A 21109-nucleotide genomic window follows, 5' to 3' on the forward strand; every position below is an offset into this window, starting at 1 on the left:
ATTGACTAATGCACACTGTTGTCTTCCTTTTAAGGTAAGCTTTGCTGGTCAGGTGCTTACCCAAGAACTTTATCTGCACCATCTCACTTAGGCATGCATGCATGTTAAGTTGCTTCAGTCGTGTCCAACTCTTTGCGACCCCATGGACTGTAGCCCGCCAGGCTTCTCTGTCCATGGGATTCTCCAGCAAAGAATCCTAGAATGGGTGGACATTGCCTCCTCCAGGGGATCTTCCAGACCCAGGGATCAAACCCTCATCTCTTACTACTCCTGCACTGGAAGGTGGATTCTTTATCACTAGCGCCATCTCACTTAATCTTTTAATAAAACAATGAGAGCCCTGGTTTGCTGAAGAGCAAACAGAGAGGTGAAGTAACTCCATCAAGGGCCAAGCTGGATGGAGGAGGAGTCCAGAGTCCACCCCAGAGTGTGTCCCAGTGCTCACTCCCCCTCCCTGCCTGAGGCTCCTTGCTGTGGGCTTGGACCGCTGCTCTTTCTACTCTGTTGAACCGACTCCTTGGCTCGTGTAGTTTCCATTTTTCTCCATTTCTAGTAAATGCCTTCACCATCAAAATTTCCTTGATTGATGCTTTGTCCAAATTCTGTGTTTTGATATATGGTGTTCTATTCTCACTCATTTCTGAATAGCCTTTAATTTTAATTTTGAGTTTCTTTTTATCTTGAGTCATTTAGAAGAGCGATTCAACATTTCTCAGTAGGAAGTTTCTTTAGGGCTAGGCTTTAGTTGTTTACCGTCTGGTTTTGTGACCCTTTAATCAGAACTTGGGCTGTATGATTTCTGCTTTGGGACTTCGGAAGGCATTTTTTGGTAACCTCACATCTGGCTTATTATTGCAACTGTTATATGATGTTTGAAAAGAATGTTTAGTTGCAATTTGTTTGGTACACAATTCTCTCTCTATATATATATGTATGATATATGTATATCATACCAAGTTGGATGTTTGTGGTATTCAAATTCTTCATATTGTTTTTTCAGTATGACTTTGCTGTTTTCTGAGACAGGTTTTTTTCCTCCCTAATTCTAGTCTTCTCAGTTTCTTTGTATTTTTTGAAAGTATTTCCTTTCTGTATTTCAATGCGATGCTGTTCAGTCCTTGAGTTTTTTTGCCTTTTGAATGCAGGTGCCTTTGTCAACATAAAGCATTTGCCTTCATCACACTCAGTGTTTGAGTCCTGTATTCAGTTTTGTCAAATATATATTTCTCTAAGCCATTTTTCATGTTTTTAGCAGTTATATGGCCTGTCTTTGCCCATCTCTTCCTTTTCAGATTTCCAAGTCATAAACACATCTGCTAAGAGAGCAGATCTTAAAAGTGTTTAATCACAAGAAAAAAAATTAACTGTTCACGATGACAGATGTTAACTAGACTTACCCGGGTGGTCATTCACAACATAACAAATAGCAAATTATGTCGTACATCTGAAACTAGTATATCATTATGTGTCAATTATACCTCAGTAAAAAAATATGATTGCATCCTGCTTTAGCATACTCTGTTCCATTATTTAAAAAAAGATCATACTTAAATCTTTTGTTTTTATTTTTAAAATATTTTTAGAGTTTTAAAAAGTTTTTCATATTTTAAACTTCAAATAATCTAGAAGTTAATTTTGAATATGATATGTAATACGTGGCCAACATTTTCCCCAGATAAGTGGTCATTTCTGGCAACATAATGAGATTTATGTGTTTTTGCACATATATATATATATAGTGGAGGACAGAGGAGCCTGGCGTGTTGCAGCCCATGCGGTCGTAAAGAGTCAGACTCGACTTAGTGACTGAACAACACTATTTTTCACTTATTCTTTATGCTAAAGCAGACCCTGCAAATTTATTTTGTAACAATTTCATATGATCATCACGTTGTCTGTTATTATATATTCATTGCTTTTTAAAATGACCAAAAATGATATATGTTACTTATTTTTAACACATTAAATAATGGTTTATTCAAAAGCACATGCTGGAATCACATAGATCTGGGTTTGGATTTTGACTCTACCTCTGCCTACCTATGCAATCTCTGTGGGTTATTTAACCTGTCTCTACTCAGTGTATTCACTTGTGGAAATGTTTTAAATGAATATTTGTCTTGAAGGTTTGCAGTGACATTTACAGGAAAGAAGTAGATACAACACTTAGCACAGAGCTCAGGTTTTATTTATCAGTAGACATGACATCATAATTTTTTATTCCTGGATTTTTGAATTTATTTTCTTATTTATTTTATTGAAGTATAGTTGATTCACAATGTTGTTAATTACTATTGTACAGCAAAATGAACAGTTATATGTACATTCTTTTTAAAATATTCTTTTCCATTATGGTTTATCATAAGATTTTTTTAAATGTGAGTAAAATTGCTTTAGAATGTTGTGTTGGTTTCTGCTGTACAACAGTGCAAATCAGCTGTATGTGTACATATGGCCTCTCCCTCCCACCCCTCCATCCCACCCCTCTAGGGTGTCACGGAGCACTGAGCTGAGCTCCCTGTGCTATATAGCAGCTTCCCACTGGCTATTCTACACATGGGAGTGTATATATGTCAATGTTACCCTCTCAATTCTTCCCCCTCTCCTTCCCTCACTGTGTGCACATATCTGTTCTCTACATGTGTGTCTCTGTTCCTGCCCTACAAATAGGTTCATCAGTACCATTTTTCTATAATTTTTGCAGTAGTAATCAAAAGGGCATTTGACTTATTTTAACAGTATTAATTGAATTAGAATATTCCCAAGCCTGGGTTGTTTGCCCCCGTGCCCACTTGGCGTCATCAGTAGGCAGATGACATGGAGAAACTCAGCTGTATCTTGTGAAAGATTTGCAGGACTGCAGCCTTGTAATACCAGGAGGTGATGCAGTGCTTTAAATGGGGTCTGGAGTCTGAAATACTGGGTTCAGTAGTACACACAGCTGATGTTTCTAACACAGGGGTCTGGAATTGGAAATACTGTGTTCACGAGCACACACAGCTGTGATTTCTAACACAATCACAGAAAATACACTTTGTTGGTAGGTACATATGCATACACCAGGCATCCTTTAGTCCATTTCTCTGAGATTCGTTGTGTCTGTTGGTGAGAGATTTGCACTTTGAATATGCAGACATGGACTCAAGTTTGAGATTTGACCATAGACTGGATGAAATTTTTGATGTAGAACTTACTTTGCAAAAGCTACCTACCAGTTTACACAGACTCATATGTTCAAAGAAAGACGTTATCTTTAGTATGTTTTTAAGTTGTATCTGTTTATCTCTCTATGTATTCGTATACAAGTATCTATATATAAGGATAATTTTGAAGAATTTTTAGTGGTATTGTGAGAGTATGACAGTTTTCACAGTGATAAAACCAAATCGAATAATTTCTGAAAGAACAGTATTTCTGACGTTTAATCCTCTCCCTGCCTGATTCCTAATATGTTACAAGCCTTATTACCCTTTTCATGACTTACCTCTAGTCAGTATATAATTTATTTTTCTCTTGCCCTTTTATAGAGCTAGCATTATCTACAATGAAAGCCCTGGTTTAATTAGTGTTTAGTTTGACTTTTCACCAGAAGCCAGTGATATAAAAGAGTGTAGCAAAGTTTTAATTATTATTTTTTGTGTTGTTTTGTTTTATTTTGTTACTGAAAATGTTCTAGTGATGCCAATCCCTTACAGCTTCAGTATTTTAATCACTTTTTGGCTTCTTTCTTCCAGGAAATGGAAAGAGCATGTTAGAAAAGTTTCTTCTAAACCAACTTTTTGTATACAACCTTTAGACAATTAAAGTTCTAAAGTCTTTCAAGAGACACTGTAATTGTCCAAGAAAGTATGATGTCTCAAAGTCTTTTGGCAAATTAATTATTTGCTTTCTGATCATTCTTTTGGAGTAATATTTCTTATTAAGGCCATTCATTGCAAGGTTGGAACTAAGTCTGTCCTGAATCAATAAACTGTGTACACAGGTTACACCAATTTTGTCTTGCATTTTAGTTTCTTTTCCACAACTAGGCTTCCCAGGAGGCACTAGTGGTAAAGAACCTGCCTGCCAATGCAGGAGACGTAATAGATGCGGGTTCAATCCCTGGGTCAGGGAAGATTCCCTGGAGGAGGGCATGCAACCCACTCCAGCATTCTTGCCTGGAGAATCCCATGGACAGAGGAGCCTGGTGGGCCACAGTCCAGTGGATTGCAGAGTCTGACTCCACTGAAATATCTTATTCAATAGAAATCGACAAACACTTTCATTTTCCACAACTAGAGTTTATTGTAGCGTCCATAACTTTCTTAGAACATGTGTCCTTTGAGCCACGCTAAGCTTTAAATCCTTCTGAAGCACACTAGCATGTGTGATCAGTCTCTCAGTCATGTCTGACGCTTTGCGACCCCATGGACTGTAGCCCACCAGGTTTCTCTGTCCATGGAATTTACAGGCAAGAATACTGGAGTGGGTTGCCATTCCCTCCTCCAGAATACGCAATTGGAGATGCCAAGGAATTGGAGATGTCAGGAAGTAGGTCTGGAACTCAGAAGCCTACTCTCACTGAAGACGTCAGGTAGGACTTGTCTACTGAGAGGGGAATGTATTTTTCTTCTTGCTGCTGTCACAAACCACCACAAACCTGTTGGCTCAAAGCAATGCATATTTATCATCTTACAGTTTTGGATGTCATCAATCCGAAAAAAGCTTACCTGAGCTGCTGTCGACATGTCAGCAGGCCGGCCCCCCTGCTGGTGGCTCCAGAGAAGTGTGTGTCTATTCTGGCTCTGGAGGCTGCCTGTCTTCCTCAGCTCGTGGACCGTCCTCCATCCTCACACCATCCAGGAAGGAGCCCCCACTCTCTCCCCAACCAACACCCTTGCTTCTGTCATTACATCACCTCCTCTGATTCTGACCCAGAGAATTTCAGACAGTCTCCCCATCTTGAGAGTCTTAACCATATCTGCAAAGTCCCTTTTGCCGTGTAAAGCAATGTATTACCTTCCACAGTGGTAAGCATCTTTGGGGTTTGTGCATGCATGCTCAGCAGCTCGGTGGTGTCGGACTCTCTGCAACCCCAAAGACTGTAACCCACCAGGTTCCTCTGTTCATGGGATTCTCCAGGCAAGAATACTGGAGTGGGTAGCCATTTCCTACTCCAGCGAATCTTCTTGACCCAGGGATCGAACCCGCATCTTCTGCATTGCAGGCAGATTCTTTACCACTGGGTCACCTGGGAAGCCCTTTGGATTCTAATTATTTGGAGTTTAGAATACACATTATATATTCACAGTCTACTTTCATTGAGAATACATTTTGCGGCACTCACACCAGCAGGTCGGATTTCAAACCACAGAAACTGCCTCTTGGATGGGCAAGTTATCAGTTAGTCTGGTGAAGGGCAGAGTGGAAGGAGAGCAGTGAAACCACAGATGGGAAGGTAGTTTCCTTTCTCTTGTGCTTCATTGGATAACATATCAGTTGTGTTTTACATAAAATTGTTTTAGCCTTAAATGTTTTCTATAAGAGTCCAATGAATGAGCCTCATGCATCTTATAAACTAGCTGAACCTTGGAAGTAATAAGGTAAGTGATGTCTTTTCTATCCTTAAGTTCCTGTCTCTGGTGCTTGCATCCTCAGTTACTTTGGTTTTACTCATGCCTGTTGGCTACGATCACTCTATGGACTGAGTGATCAGGAGGGCAAACACGCTCAGTGCTAGCCCAGTGCATCACACATCAGACCTCTGACTCCGGGTGGCAGGGGTGTCTCTGTGGTGTGTGTGGTTTAGTTTCACAATTGAAATGGTATCAAGGAGTTCCAGACCATTCAGTGGCAACTTCTGTGTGTTCATTCTGGGTAGGAAACAAAACATCAAAAAATGAGGAAGTCAAGGACTCATGATGAGGACAACATTGGACTTGAGATGCTGTTTGTGTCGTTGAATGTCAGAGACTTTGACAAGTCCATGTAGTCTTCTTTAATTGGAGGATAGTTGCTTTACAATGTTGTGTTAGTTTCTGCTGTGAATGAGCTCTAAGTATACACATATCCCCTCCGTCTTGGACCTCCGTCTCCTCCCTTCCCCTCTAACCCTCCAGGTCATCACAGAGCACCGAGCTGAGCTCCATGTGCTGTACAGCAGCTCCCCACTAGCTGTTTGCTTGATACATAGCCTTCTTAAGGTGTTAAACTGGCTGTTCTCGGAGAAACCTTCTAGCCCTGGATTATATACCCAAAGAAAGAAAATAAGAAAGAAAGATAGGGAAAAAAAGAAAAGAGAGAAGAAAGGAAAGAAAGAAAAACAATAGACCCTGGAAGGACCTCCTTGTAGTAAACCTGAAACTAATGATAGACATACCTCTGAGTCAGGAAACGTCTCCATACAGAGGATCACCTGCAAGGTTAACTTCTGCAGACCTTTGCTTTCTGTTTCGCAGGGCGTCTGTGTCTTTGAAAACATCATGCATCTTTATGATCAACTGCTGCTGTTACTTTCCTCTCCTCCTTCTTTTTGTGAGACAGGAAAATGAGATGCCTAACTGCGAGAGGCATTCAGGTGGAAAACAATTACATGATCTTATCTGAATCTGACAGCCCTTTTTATATGACTACCAGACTATATAGCTCCTGTTATTGTGAGATTATTTGTTCTTACATGTTTGTTCAAATTTTATTTAATGCTTTGTCAGTTTTTAATATCAGAATGAATCACAGAAAAAATTAAATAAGCACACTTAAGGGAAATAAGCTAACAGATGTCTTTGTGAACTCTTAGGTGGCCATTATGGAATTTGCAGAAGGTTATCTACCATTTGTATCATTGAACAAAATAACAGCAGATGATGTAGCCTGGACAGAAAATGGAATCGACTGGAAAGGAACTATAAATTTTGAAAATAAAATAACAGAAGCAAGATGATATAGAAAGAGAGTTATCCTGAAAAGCCTGAGAATTAAAAATGCGTGCTAAAACGGACAAATGCACATGTACACACAGAACCAAAGTATATACTCTTTACAACACACATAGTAATACAGAATACATTTAATGAAAGTATCAAAGCAAGTGTTGACTTCGTCTTTAAGGCAGTAGCACCGGCCTGTGTGGGCACCTGTCTCCACCTGAGAAAGTGTGGCAGCTGGTCACCCAGGTGACCTTCATCTGAGAGTCTTCCCAGGCAGTGCTTCTTAAAGTCATTTGTTCTTTTATTTTCTAAATGTTGATGTGGCATCACAAGAATGCATGTAAATCAAGCACAAATGCATCGATTTCTGAAGGATGCTATTCTCTCTTATGACTAGAGTGATTTTTCATCTATCTGTACCCAGTAAAATGATTCCATTGTTATAAATTGTTTCTGAAGACCCTGAGCAATTCAACACCTGAATAATTCAAGAGTAGTTTTCAAGAGTAATTCAGGAGTAAAGAGATAAATGTAGGGTAGGTAGTATGCTTTTACAGAGCTAGAAATCTGAAATTGATGTGTACAGGCACGTTGCTATGGCATTTATTTTGCAGCCATATCACCAGTATTTTTTTCATCATTCCTGCCTGATACATAGTGATTTGCTTTGCTATACAAAGCTTTGCTTCTCTAATGTTGCTTTTAATTTTCAAAGTTTTCTAACCTTAACTGAAAACTATTTGATTCTTTTTTATTGATTTATCTGGCTATTAATCCTTTATTTGGGGGGTTTATTTTTCCAATCTCATATTGGCACCACCATTTAATGTACATTTAATAACATTATTGTCGTGTATAAAATTACTTAAAATTTTATGTTTTGTGAATATTAAAAAAAGCCATAGTCCCTAAATCAGGCTTCCCAGGTGGCTCAGTGGTAAGAAATCTTCAGGAGATGGAGGTTCAGTCACTTTTTGGATGTTCTCTTCCATGCTGCAGGGTGAGAATTCTCTTTCTGATCAAATGATTTTTCCTCTGTGGGTAAAATAAGGAAGGATAGATTTTACTGACTACATGATAGTCATGATCCAGGGCTGCCCCCGTCAGGACCTATAGCACATTCATAGCCAGTTCAGTATTGAGGTGAGAGCAAAGACTTTGACATTTAACAGCCTAGATTTAAATCAGAGCTAGGATTTACCCAAGCTGATTTTTCTGTCTCACTTTTCTCTGTGATGTTTAACTAATGCAATTTAAATCATGAGATTGCAATTTAAATCATGAGATTGTTATGAGGATTCGATGAGGTAAGAAAATGTATAAAATGTCTAGTTCTCTGACCACTTGGTAATAGGTAGTTGACAGACAGTTGTTGACATTACATAACTATGCTCAAGTATTCTCAAGACAGGCTTCCTTGGTGGCTCAGACAGTAAAGAATCTGCCTGCAAGTCAGGAAAACTTGGTTCAATCTCTGGGTTGGGAAGATCCCCTGCAGAAGGAAATGGCAACCCACTCCAGTATTCTTGCCTGGAGAATCCCATGGACAGAGGAGCCTGGAGGGCTTTTTATGAGAAATAAGTAACATATCTATGCCACGCTTCTCTCTCCATTGTTTTCCTTTTCCTGACTACAGGTTTTACAAGTTTAAAAAAGCTAGAATGTATCTTCACAGAAGGGATTTTTCCCATCTTGTAACTAGTATCGACTGTTATACTCTGCCTTTCTTCCACATAGCAGGAGCTCCTAGCAGCAGTATTTATCCAATGCTGTCCTTCCCAGATTAAATGTTTTATGACCTGTCATCTCCAGTCTTCAGGTGCCAAGGGCATCCCATCAATGACTTAGGACAGGAATTTCACAGAAGAGGGGGAAAGATATGAGTCAAGAGGGTTCATCCTAACTGTGTTAGTGTGAATTCTTGAAGCATTTTCTTGTGAGCCTGCACAGACATTTATAGCCATGGGGTGAAAATAGAGGGTTTTCTTGGATTGAAAATTGAAGCAAAATGACGATTTCATTTTAAACTTGCTATTTCCAGTCATTTTATCAAATGCAGGAAGAAGTAAATTCTTTCCTATTTCTAGCAGCCATATAGCAGTTCTATGGATCAGAGTACTCTTTATGAAAATACATAATGGTAGGGCATTTAAAATCTATTTTACCATGAGGAAATTTTGTGCAATAGCTTGCTTGCCTTTTTCTAAAAACAGCTGTGACCTTTTGCATTCAGCCATCTCTTCTGCATCAGGGTTTTTAAAACCTTGCCCTTAGCCATGAATTGCTAAGGATAAATGTTATTCCTGCTATTTCTAACCAGAACCCTCCACCTACACTCACTATTCATTTGAATAATTCACAGCTTCCTTACCTATGCAAATTTGAGGGAAACTGTCACAATAGGAAAGATATAATTTTGTGTGTGCATTTTCTGTTTTGATGTGCATTCTTTTTTTGCAGCGTTTTATTTAATTTCAAAAATGGAAAAATTTCAAGAATAGTGACCTATTTATCATTCTTTCTCTGGAGACAGATGTAGTAGATAGAGATAATTCAGTATAGAGACAACATTCACTTTTCTTGAACCATTTCAGAGTAAGCAGAAGATACTGTGCCCTTTTGTCACTAAATTCTTTGTGTAGATTTCCTAAGAACAAGGACAGATGATTATGTAACCAAATTATGTAAATGCTCAGACTAAGTTGTGTCCATCTCTTTGTGACCCCTTGGACTATGGACCACCAGGCTCCTCTGCCCATGGAATTTTCCAGGCAAGAATACTGGAGTGGGTGGCCATTTCCTTCTCCAGGGGATCTTTCCAACCCAGGGATTGAACCCACATCCCCTACATTGGCAGGCAGATTCTTTACCACTGAGCCACCTGGGAAGCCCTGTAGCCAAATTATAATGATGAAGATCAGGACACTTAATTGGCAGTCCAGGTTCAGATTTCATCAGCTGTCCTTTTATACCTGTTTTATTCCTGTTCCGGATCCTATCAAGGAGTTATAGAGTTATCCTATCCAGACACTGCACTGAGTGGGTTATGGAACTGCCACTTGTGAAGGCAATATATCTGTCCTGACCTCTGGGCAGATTTCGTGTGGATAATGCCACTGCAAAGCTCTGTCCTTGAGTATGTCTCATGGAAGAATGTTGGGATACCCACCAAGGAAGTATCTCTCCAGATGCACTTGATGGAATCTGACCTGAAGCCTATTTCGTGATGAATGAAGTCTTGTTGAGGTGGAGTCCTGAGTCATGATCCCATGATATTAGTACAGGTACAATGGCATGTATGCCAAAATAAAACCAAAGCTGTCTTTCTGTGGCTCACTCTCAAGACATTTGTATAAGAGTTGGGGTAGTCTGGAGATTGAGCACACAGAGAGATTGGGCGGGATGTTCTGATGTTGACTCTCTATAGAAAAGGACACGTCTACTCCTGCATGTTAATTAATGTAGTATAGCTGCCCGTTAACAATTTGAGTTTGTTATTGTTGTTTCACTGAATTGTGTCTGACTCCTTGCGACCCCATGGATTCCATCCCCCAGGTTCCTCTGTCCATGGGATTCTTCAGGTAAGAATACTGGAGTGGGTTGCCATGCCCTCCTCCATGGGATCTTCCCAACTTAGGGATAGAATCTGTGTTTCCAGCATTGTCAGGCAAATTCTTTATCACTGAGCCACCAGGGAAGCCCAATCTGAGTTTACCTTAGTGATAATATTTCAGACAAGACTTGTAAATACATATATCATATGTAACATCTTGTCAGGGGTTTTATATAGACTATATACAATTTTATATATAATATCTCATTAATGTTATTAATATATGTGTGTATAGTATGTATGTATATATATATGTATGTGTGTATATATATACATATATATAAAATCTTCATTCATTGTCTCAGTCTTTCCTCTAGAATATAAGCCTCACAAAGGCATGAATTTTCATTCTGTGAATCTGGAAGGTGTTTAAGGCATTTGAACAGCTAGTATTTGCTTGGTCAAGATAGTTGTAGGTGTTGTACTAAAGACAAGTGGCATTGGTTTCAAAGAAATTGGCTGCTGATTTTCATTTTAAAAAACAAAATTGAAATGCCTTTGGATATTGTTACTAGGCAAAGACCAAAACAGAGCAAAAGAATATTCCAAATTCAGCTTAAATTATAATGGTTATTATTTAACATCATCCCTAAAATTAGGGATCACTATAACACATATGTATATAGATTAAGGAAGAACCATGGTGCTCTCTAGTGGTAATATCTTTATATCTGCTTGGAAAATATAAAATCAACTAACTTCCAGAAGTAAATAATGATTTTTAACAATGTCCATTCAACACAGTTTTTCTGTAATAAGGTTGTGTTTTTTGAACGTTAGTTTAAGAGCCTACTGTACATATCTAACCTGAGAATTATGGGAAATTCACTTCTGTTTGAGGCCAGAGCTAAAATTCTGTCTCTCCTTCCACATCTTTGATGTGTGAATGTTGAGGGTGAGGGGACCCATGGGAAAAGGTCCAGGGAGGGGAACCCATGGGAAACTAAAGTGAAGGAGCCAGGTTTAGGGCCATTCTCGACAGATTCTTCTTGCATAAATTAGAAAATATACCCAAAAAATCCACCTGTCAATGCAAGAGATGTGAATTTGATCCCTGGGTTGGGAAAATTCCCCTGGAGAAGGGAATGCTTCCTCACTCCAGTATTCTTGCCTGGAGAATTCCATGGACAGAGGAGCCTAGTGGGGCCACAGTCCACGGGGTCACAAAGAGTCAGACAAGACTCAGCGACTAACACTTTCACTTTTCGTCACTTTTTACCTGCAGAAAACCAGTCACTAACTCCCTTCCAGATGGTTATTTTTTGCCTGCAGATAGCACACAAATACCTGGACTCAGCTTTACTCACACCTCTTAGTAATCAAAGGCACCCTTGCAAGTGAAGCTGCAATTAAAGAGTACCCCACAGATAATCCCATAACTGACCTGCTAGGAAGCAGCAGGCAAACACCTCATCTTCTGCTGAATGTCCGATGCAAAAAGTGGAAATGATACACATGTCTCCCTCAGGGGTGGCTGTGCTTTTATGGAGAGAGAGAGAGAGAGAGAGAGATGGTACAAGAGGTGATGCTAAAGTCACAGATTGAAGTCTAGGGAGCCTGGTGTAACAGATAAAAATGAATCTCTGTATCTCACCACACGATGGCACCATAAGTTCACTTATGGTGAAGTCAGGAAGTGAAAAAAGTGCATTTTATCCCATTGATTTATACAGAGTCAACAAAAAGTCTACGACTTCCTAAACTTGGGTCATAATGTGTGTGTCTGTGTGTGTGAGAGAGACAGAGAGAGAGGGGTAGACAGGTCTTTCTTAGAGTAGATTTCCTAGCAAGTCAGAATCAGAAAGGAACCTAGCCTGCAGTAAGGTAGAGTCTCAGCTCTACTCAGACACAACTTAAGTGACTGAACAACAGCAACAATGTAGTTTTCAAAACAGTAAAGTATTAGCAAAGCCATGTTTGTCTGGAATCTATTGAGTCTGATCAGATTATTTGGAAAGGAAGTTGCTCTTCACATTAACATAGATGGCTCCCTTCCGGCTTCTCTTCTGATCAAAGGAAGTACGAGGATGTGTTAACCTGGGTGCACAGGGTCCCAGCTCTGCTCCTTATGAGCTGTGAGAAAGGACACTCGGTTCCTTCTCCTAAAAATGGATAAAACAACCTGATTCACAGAGCATCATCTAGAGATAAATTTCTCATTACGTTTCCACTGATAAAAAGCTCTCGGTTGATGTGCCTGGCACCTCCCTATTCTGCCCTTTCCTCTAAGAATCCTGCCCCACTCAATACCAGGCTATTTGCCAACCATTTATTAAAGGAGAGTGAAAAAGTTGGCTTAAAACTCAGCATTCAGAAAACTAAGATCATGGCATCTGGTCCCCTCACTTTGTGGCAAATAGATGGGGAAACAATGGAAACAGTGAGAGACTTTATTTTGGGGGGGCTCCAAAATCACTGCAGATGGTGACTGCAGCCATGAAATTAAAAGACACTTGCTCCTTGGAAGAAAAGCTATGACCAACCTAGACAGCATATTAAAAAGCCGAGACATTACTTTGCCAACAAAGGTCCGTCTAGTCAAAGCTAGGGTTTTTCCAGTAGTCATGTATGGATGTGAGAGTTGGACTCTAAAGAAAGCTGAGCACCGAAGAATTGATGCTTTTGAACTGTGGTGTTGGAGAAGACTCTTGAGAGTCCCTTGGACTACAAGGAGATCCAACCAGTCCATCCTAAAGATCAGTCCTGAATATTCATTGGAAGGACTAATGCTGAAACTGAAGCTCCAATACTTTGGCCACCTGATGCGAAGAACTGACTCATTTGAAAAGACCCTGATGCTGAGAAGGATTGAAGGTGGGAGAAGAGGGGGACAACAGAGGATGAGATGGTTGATGGCATCACCGACTCAATGGACGTGAGTTTGAGTAAACTCTGGGAGTTGGTGATGGAGAGGGAGGCCTGGTGTGCTGCAGTCCATGGGGTCCCAAAGAGTTGAACATGACTGAGTGATTAAACTGAACTGAACTGTTAAAGGGCCACTTCTGTTTACTATGAGACTCCTAGGTATAAAAAAGCTCAGTGACAAATAGGATTCTACACTATACTGGGCCTTTGGAGAATCAATGAACAATACATATATTTTTTAACAACATACATTCTGCTTGGTGGATGAAGGAACAAATATTTTATTTTGGTTTTAAAATAAAATATGTGAAATTCTTACAAAGCTAAGACTGGAAAGAACATTTTCCCCCTTCTACTACTAATAGATCTGAAGTGATGATGTAGTTTGACTTCATGAAGCAATATGACTATTTTTATGAGTTACACATTTTATTATTATCCCCCAGTAAAAAACAAAACAAACAAACAAAAAAACAGAAATGTTACTCCCAGGTACAGTCCTTGAGCCAACTTTGTGATTGCTGTCTTATCTCAAAAATATGCACCCCATTTTTTCTCAGGTTGGTCTGTGACAAAGTTTCAATGACGTTAGGTACCAGTGTTTAAGATATAATAGTATTTTTTAAAAAATAGTATTTAGATACGCAGTGACACCACTGGTTTGGAGCAGGCTTGATTTACTAGGGGGAGTACAGGTTCTAAAGGCAGAACGGCATTAAAGAGTTTCCTTTGTTTCATTAGGGGCTTCTTTGACTTTATGGAAGAAACTGAATTTGAAATTGTTAGAGTAATACAGTTAGAGAAGGGGAGGAAACATATGGAGATATGGGTGATTTACTCTTGATGGTAGAGAAAGCGGATCAGAAGGTGAAGTAAAAATCAGACAGGCTTCATGGGTGGTGAAATTATGAAAACAATTTAGCATGATGGTTGAGAGGGATGAATCTGAGAATGATTTGAATTGTGGTCTGATACGTGCGACTTTGTAAGTCATCATATTTAACATTGAATCATAGTAATGTTCGAAACTTTAAGGGGACAGGTTTAAGATGAAGGAAAAATAATGTTAATGCAGTTATGAGACTTAGAGGCTTATAAGAAAAGCTTAAAAATACGGCAGATGAATCATGGGGATTTGTCTGATAACGTCAAAGGAGGGTGTCTCTCCCTTTGCTCAGATAAAAGGTTGGGGTGTTTAGTGGTGAGAAGGGGGAGGGGATCAACTTGTGTCCTCACTTTTCTGCAGGTTAATTTCCATCCAGGTATTTGTAGAAACTTGAAGCTGAAGACGCTCTTGCAACCTTAGCACCTTATTTTAAAATGGGATGTGAAGAACGGACTTGTGGACACAGTGGGGGAAAGAGAGAGTGGGACAAATGGAGAAAGTAGCATCGACACATATACGCTAACGTGTGTAAAACAGCTAGCTAGTGAGAAGCTGCTGTATGGCACAGTTCGGTGAACTGTGATGACCTGGTGGGGTGGGTTTGGAGGGAGGAAAGGGAGGCTCAAGAGGGAAGGGATGTATGTATAATTGGGGCTGATTTGCCTGGCTGTATGGCAGGAACCAACGCAACATTATTAAGGAATTTTCCTCCAGTCAAAGAGCAAATTAAAAAAAAAAGAAAAGAAGGAAATTGAGGTGCCACAGTGTCTCCTGGCTTACCTTGAGCAGGGCAAAGTCTGAAGTGGTCGAGATGCGCAAGACAGTTTGATTCTCAGACTCCAGGTGAGTAAGGGGGATGATCTGCTTACCCAGAAACCTCTGAGAATCAGGAGTGAGATCCAGGAAGGATGCGGGAGAGAGGCTGGAACAGAGTGGAGAAACAGCACCTTCTTTGTGCAGCCAGGGTGTGGTGTCAGGTCACTGAGGCTGCCGTTAAGAAGTACCACAGACCCAGTGGCTTAGATGCAAACTTACTGTCTCGCGTTCCGGGGGCTGGAAGTTCAAGGTCAAGGTGTCTGCACAGTGGTGCTCCATTGGAAAACAGCAGGCAAGCATCTCTCTCCTGGCTCCTGGCAGTTCCCCGGCTGCTGCTAGCATAACTCGAGGCTTCTTGGCATTCTGCTGTGTACATGCCTGCTTCTTCGTGTAGTGTTTTTAAAAGGACACCAGTCAGACTGGTTAGGGGCCTGCTACTGCAGGAAGACCTCATCTTAACCCATTCCACCCAAATAAAGGCACGTTCTGAAGAACCAGCATTAGGACTTCAACGTATCTTGTGGGGACACAATTCAACTCATGACAGGAGATGGTTGACTCTTTATCAATAATGATGGATTCTCTGAGTCACACTGTCCTTCTAGTGATGCTGAGGGGCTTTGTCTGCCCTTTAATTTTGTTATTCCCTAGGGCTCCATTTGTGGTCTTCTTTCCTCCTTTGCTCTCTTCCTGGAAATTTCATCCACTCAGGAGGCTTAAACTGTTACTTTTTGTATTGGAGACCTGCAGTCTTGTGTGGTCCAGCCATTCCCATGCCCTGAAACCCAGGCCTCTGTGATCTGCTGCAGGTCCCTGGGTGATAATCCAGGCAGAATCCTCTGTAAGTGCCAAGCTTATCTTCTTCTTCAACCCCAGCCAGGCAAGCTCCCAGCCAGGTGAAAGGCGCCTCCAGAGGCTACCTGGACTCATGTCTGGTGCCTCCCTCCTGCTCACCTTCCACATCTGAGGGTCAATCAGCCTCACAGATGACCCTCCCTGCTCCCTCTTAACTTCCACCTCTTTGCTTTAATTCCTGCAAGTGGTTCAGCCTCCTCCCCTCTGTGTGGATAGTCAGGCACTTCTACTCTTATCTTGTTCTTCTCCAAGTCTGTCCTCAACCCCAATTTCAGAGAAATCTTTCTGACACTCTATTATGACCGCTTGACTCTTCTTTCGATCTGAAGACTTGCAGAGTCAGTCCCAGCCTCCAGCCTCAGCTGTTCTGTTCACTTTCAGGTTGTTCATTTCTAAAACATTCATTGAGGAACTTCTGTGTGCCCAGCACTGGTCCAGGCACACTAAGGTGCCAGGGAGGCGTGAACAACATACTCTAAAGTTGTCTGGGGTTTTTCCAGTGGGGATTGATTATTATGTTTTATATACCAAACCTTTAAGACAGTCTTGTAAAAAATGTGCTTCATTAAAATTGAAAGCAGTGGGACTGGCTGATCTGATAGGAATGGCTAGACTTTGGATGAAAAGGACAAATAAAACTGTTTTCTTACAGTCTCCTTATTGTGCTTATTTCTCCAGTCACCCTAGCAACACAGATCTATCCGTATCTATACACAATTAATCTTCCCTTTTCTTTCTGAACCTGGAACACCCTGACCCCCAGATACATCTTTGAAAAGCGTGTATCATGGCTCAGGTAACATGCAGGTGAAGATGGAGAGTCACAGATAAGAATCACAGGTGAGAACAGGCAGAGATAAAATACATGTTAACAAGATTACAGTCAACGTGTTAAAGAAAAAGTGCACTCTCAGCAAAATAATAATAACGGTAATAACTATAAAAATACAATTTGTCATTTACATTGTTCATCTTTAATAAGTCACGCATGTGTGCATGCTAAGTTGCTTCAGTCATCTCTGACTCTTTGCGACCCCGTGGACTGTAGCCCGCCAGGCTGCTCTGTCCATGGGGTTCTCCAAGCAAGAATACTGGAGTGGGCTGCCATGCCCTCTTCCAGGAGATCTTCTTGCCCCAGGGATTAAACCTGAGTCTCCTGTATTACAGGCAGATTCTTCACCATCTGAGCCGCCCGAGAAAGTATACTGGACATTTAAATGAGTGAACTTTATGGTATGTACAATTTATATCTAATAAAGCTGCTAAAAAAAACCATATCATGGATGATCAAAGCTGTGTCAAGATCAGTAAATCTTTTTATGTTTTAGCTTTTTTAAAATTAATTTTTATTGGAGTGTAGCTGCTTCACAAGGTTGCGTTAGTTTCTTCTGTACAGCAAAGTGAATCAGCTATATATGTATATATATCTTTTTTTCAAAATTTCCATCCCATTGGTCACCATATAGCACCAAGTAGAGTTCCCTGTGCTGTACAGTAGGATCTCATTATCCATCTATTTTATACATGTTAATAGTAGGGTATATATGTTAGTACCAATCTTCCAGTTCATCCTACACCCTCCTTCCCCCCTTGGTGTCCATAAATTTGTTTTCTATGTCTGTGTCTCTATTTCTGCCTTAGTAAGTCTTTTTTAATGTGAACAAATATTGAAGACTATTTAGATACTTTTTAAAGAAGTCTGTGTTTAGAAATATTCAGTTTTTATAAATTAGATTGTAAATTAGAGCATTTATCAAGCACTAGGAAAAAATCAATTAGTTTTCAAGAGAAAATAATCTATCAGTTCAGTTCAGTTGCTCAGTCATGTCTGACTCTTTGCAACCCCATGGACTGCAGCACACCAGGCCTCCCTCTCAAATCACCAACTCCTGGAGCTTGTTCAATTGAGTCCATTGAGTTGGTGATGCCATCCAATCATCTCATCCTCTGTTGTCCCCTTCTCCTCCTGCCTTCAATATTTCCCAGTATCAAGGTCTTTTCCAATGAGTCAGTTCTTCGCATCAGGTGGCCAAAATATTGGAGTTTCAGCTTCAGCATAGTCCTTCCAATGAATATTCAGGACTGATTTCTTTTAGGATTGACTGGTTTGATCTCCTTGCAATCCAAGGGACTCTCAAGAGTTTTATCCAGCACCACAATTCAAAAACATCATTTCTTTTGACTTTATCAGTCTCTGTCAACTTGAAATTGAGGCCTGAATTTTAAACTTGAGTTACTTAAATGCCTCCTGTCTTGGCCAAATTTGGGCTTTTGGCATCAATTAGAAATAGCTTCAGATTGAGAGCTTATATAATGTATGATTGGCAGCCAGGGCAGAAAGTCCTGAAGAATTCACTTTTCTATTATACAGTTAATAGTCTAGTGATTTCTTTGTCTGTTTAAGAGATGAAAACTGGAAATGAAATGGAGAACAAGACTTTAGATTCGATTTACATTCATATAAACTAAGATCATGGCAACTGGTTCCATCACTTCATGGCAAGCAGAAGGAGAAAAAGTGGAAGCAGTGACTGACTTTATATTCCTGGGCTCCAAAATTACTGTGGATGGTGATTTCAGCTGTGAAATTAAAAGATGCTTGCTCCTCAGAAGGAAAGCTATGACAAAACTAGACAGTGTATTAAAAAGCAGAGACATCAGTTTGCTGACCAAGTTCTGTATAATCAAAGCTATGGTGTCCAATAGTCATGTACAGATGTGAGAATTGGGCCATGAAGAAGGTTGAGCACCAAATAATTGATGCTTTTGAATTGTGGTGCTGGGGAAAACTCTTGAGAGTCCCTTGGATAGCAAGGAGATCAAACCAGTTCATCCTAAAGGAAATCAACCCTGAATATTCATTGGAAGGACTGATGATGCTGCTGAAGTTCTAATCCTTTGGCCATCTGATGTCAAAAACCAACTCGCTGGAAAAGACTCTGATGCTGGGAAAGATTGAAGGCAGGAGGAGAAGTGGGTGACAGAGGATGAGATGGTTGGATGGCATCACTGACTCCATGGACATGACTTTGAGCAAACTCAAGGAGATAGTGAAGGACAGAGGAGCCCGGTGTGCTGCAGTCCATGGGGTCGCAAAGAACTGGGGACAACTGAGCAACTGAACAACAACATCAGTGATATGCACTCTGAAATCAACCTAAGGATGAGTTTATCATAATATTTCATATTTTTTCCCAAACCAGTTGCACATGAATTTATCTCATTTGGTCCTTAAAAAATGGAAAAAAAAAAAGCCTATGTGGTAGGTCCTCAAGGTAGTGACGATCAAGTCTTGACATTCTATTCAGTTCGGTTCAGCCGCTCAGTCATGTCTCCAAGAAGACCTTCAAGTCTTGACACTGGAGAGTTTTATTAATAAGACTTGGTACATAATTTGGTATTGGGCATTGGTACTGAGGTTGGAAATTAAATTCTCTGATGTCCTTCCATTTTCATCTTAACCCCCCACCTGTCCTCAGCTGAGACCAAGATTAATGAAGATAAAGAAAGCAAACCTCTGAGGCTGAAGCTGAGGCTTCACTCAGGGTGGCTGTGAAAAGAATTCCTTCTTGGAATCAAATGCGTTTTAGAAACAGAAAAGCTTTAACCTCAACATGAGTTTGGTTGATTAATCATTTTAGGTATTTGAGTTCAACTTTGTTAACATTTGAGACGCCTGTCCTCACAGTGCTGTCTTCACGACCTGACTTAGGGCCTTGTGGTTTTAGTTCAAAGATGATTGTTTCACTTTAGTTGATGAGGCCTTATCTCAAAAATCCACTGGACGCTCAGCTCCCAAGCTTGGGAAGACTGTCGTGGGGACTGGGTTTTTATTCCCTTTCCGACTTTGCCCTTATGAGTGGCTGATATTAAGCTTGCAACTGAGTGAGCCTAAACTAATAAAATCGCCAGAAATACAAGACAACCGTCTCTAGTTGGTATATTGTTCACTTTTAATCCTTTTTTTGTTGTGGAGTCCAGAACGCACAGTTGTCTTTGTAAGGCTTCAGAAACCGCTGAAGATCCCTTCAAAGCAAAACCAATTTGACAAAAATCTCCTCCGCCCCCGTCTCTCAGTCACATGACCAGGTAATGTACTGGATTCATACAAACAGGTAATCCGCAGGCTGCACTGCAGACAGCTAAGTGGGTTTAACGTAAACTCTGACTGCAAAGGGGAGAAGCCAGATAAAAGCATCATTTGTCTTCCAAGCTCTTGCTGAAAATCTACCCATTATACAGTGCAGGCCTGGGTGTAGGCTGCCTGTGCCCCTCACGCAAGGGTCCCGTGCACATCAGTGACTCAGCTCTGCTCTCCCCTTGGCAGAATGTGGGTATTTTCTCACGGCACATTCCAGGGTCTTGATAGATGGCTGGGCTGAACTTGGCCCACACCAACCCGGGAGATCAAGACTTGGACTGATCCTTTGTTCTGTCTCGTGGTGTCAGCAACTTGGAGTTGCTGTCGACTTCAGGGCCTTTCAGTGGGAGGACCGACCCTTTAACTCACAGATAGAGCAACAAAGGTCTGCTTATGGAGTGGTGGCCGCTTCTAAAAAAGAGCGTTTTTGTGTCAGGATGTTTATCGTGCGCTCATGTCATCACTGCAGGGTGGCTTGTGGCGGTCCTACCCCAGCCGGTGCACCAGGTCTTTTATCTGTGAATGTGAACATGGCTTTGAAGGCTGGGCAGGGAATACATTACAAGTTTAGTGATAGAGGAGCTCAAATAGTTGAATAAGAAGCGAGAGGGGATGAGAAAGATATACAGCCACTAATGGGAAGACTGGGAAATTAATCTCATCTTCCTTGAGTTGGAGAAATAAATCCTTTGTTCCCCACCTTGCTGAGGAATCTGAAGTATTCAGGGTCCTGCCAGTGTTGTTTCATCTTCTTCTTCATCTGGTTTTATGATTTGCAATAAAGCAAATATTTCAAGTCAATCAAATTAATTAGATTATTTTTATACTCACAAAATGGTATGTGGGCCAAACAGGGATTATCTCCTTGCTTGAACCATAGCTCCTGTTTCCATATTACCTTATTTTAATATTCCCCATCCAGAAAAGCTGAGAGGTGGGTTGTTTTGGAGTTCTATTTTTATCAAAACTAAATTTCCTTGAGCTGATGTATTTATTTAAATTTTAAAACAACCTCAAAGTAAAATACA

The 21109-nt window shown here is 40.5% G+C and overlaps 1 long non-coding RNA gene across 1 annotated transcript; it reads right to left on the minus strand.

The window, feature by feature from the left end:
- Window positions 1–7691: 7691 nt before the first annotated feature.
- Window positions 7692–15174, minus strand: LOC129624124 (uncharacterized). Its single transcript, XR_008700761.1, has 3 exons — window positions 15050–15174; window positions 11903–11997; window positions 7692–7940 (listed from the first exon to the last, which is right to left on the minus strand). It is a non-coding gene; the product is annotated as an uncharacterized LOC129624124 (long non-coding RNA).
- Between the last annotated feature and the right edge of the window lie 5935 nt (window positions 15175–21109).

The sequence above is a fragment of the Bubalus kerabau genome, chromosome 12, assembly GCF_029407905.1.
Source record: "Bubalus kerabau isolate K-KA32 ecotype Philippines breed swamp buffalo chromosome 12, PCC_UOA_SB_1v2, whole genome shotgun sequence".
Taxonomy (NCBI): Eukaryota; Metazoa; Chordata; class Mammalia; order Artiodactyla; family Bovidae; genus Bubalus; species Bubalus kerabau.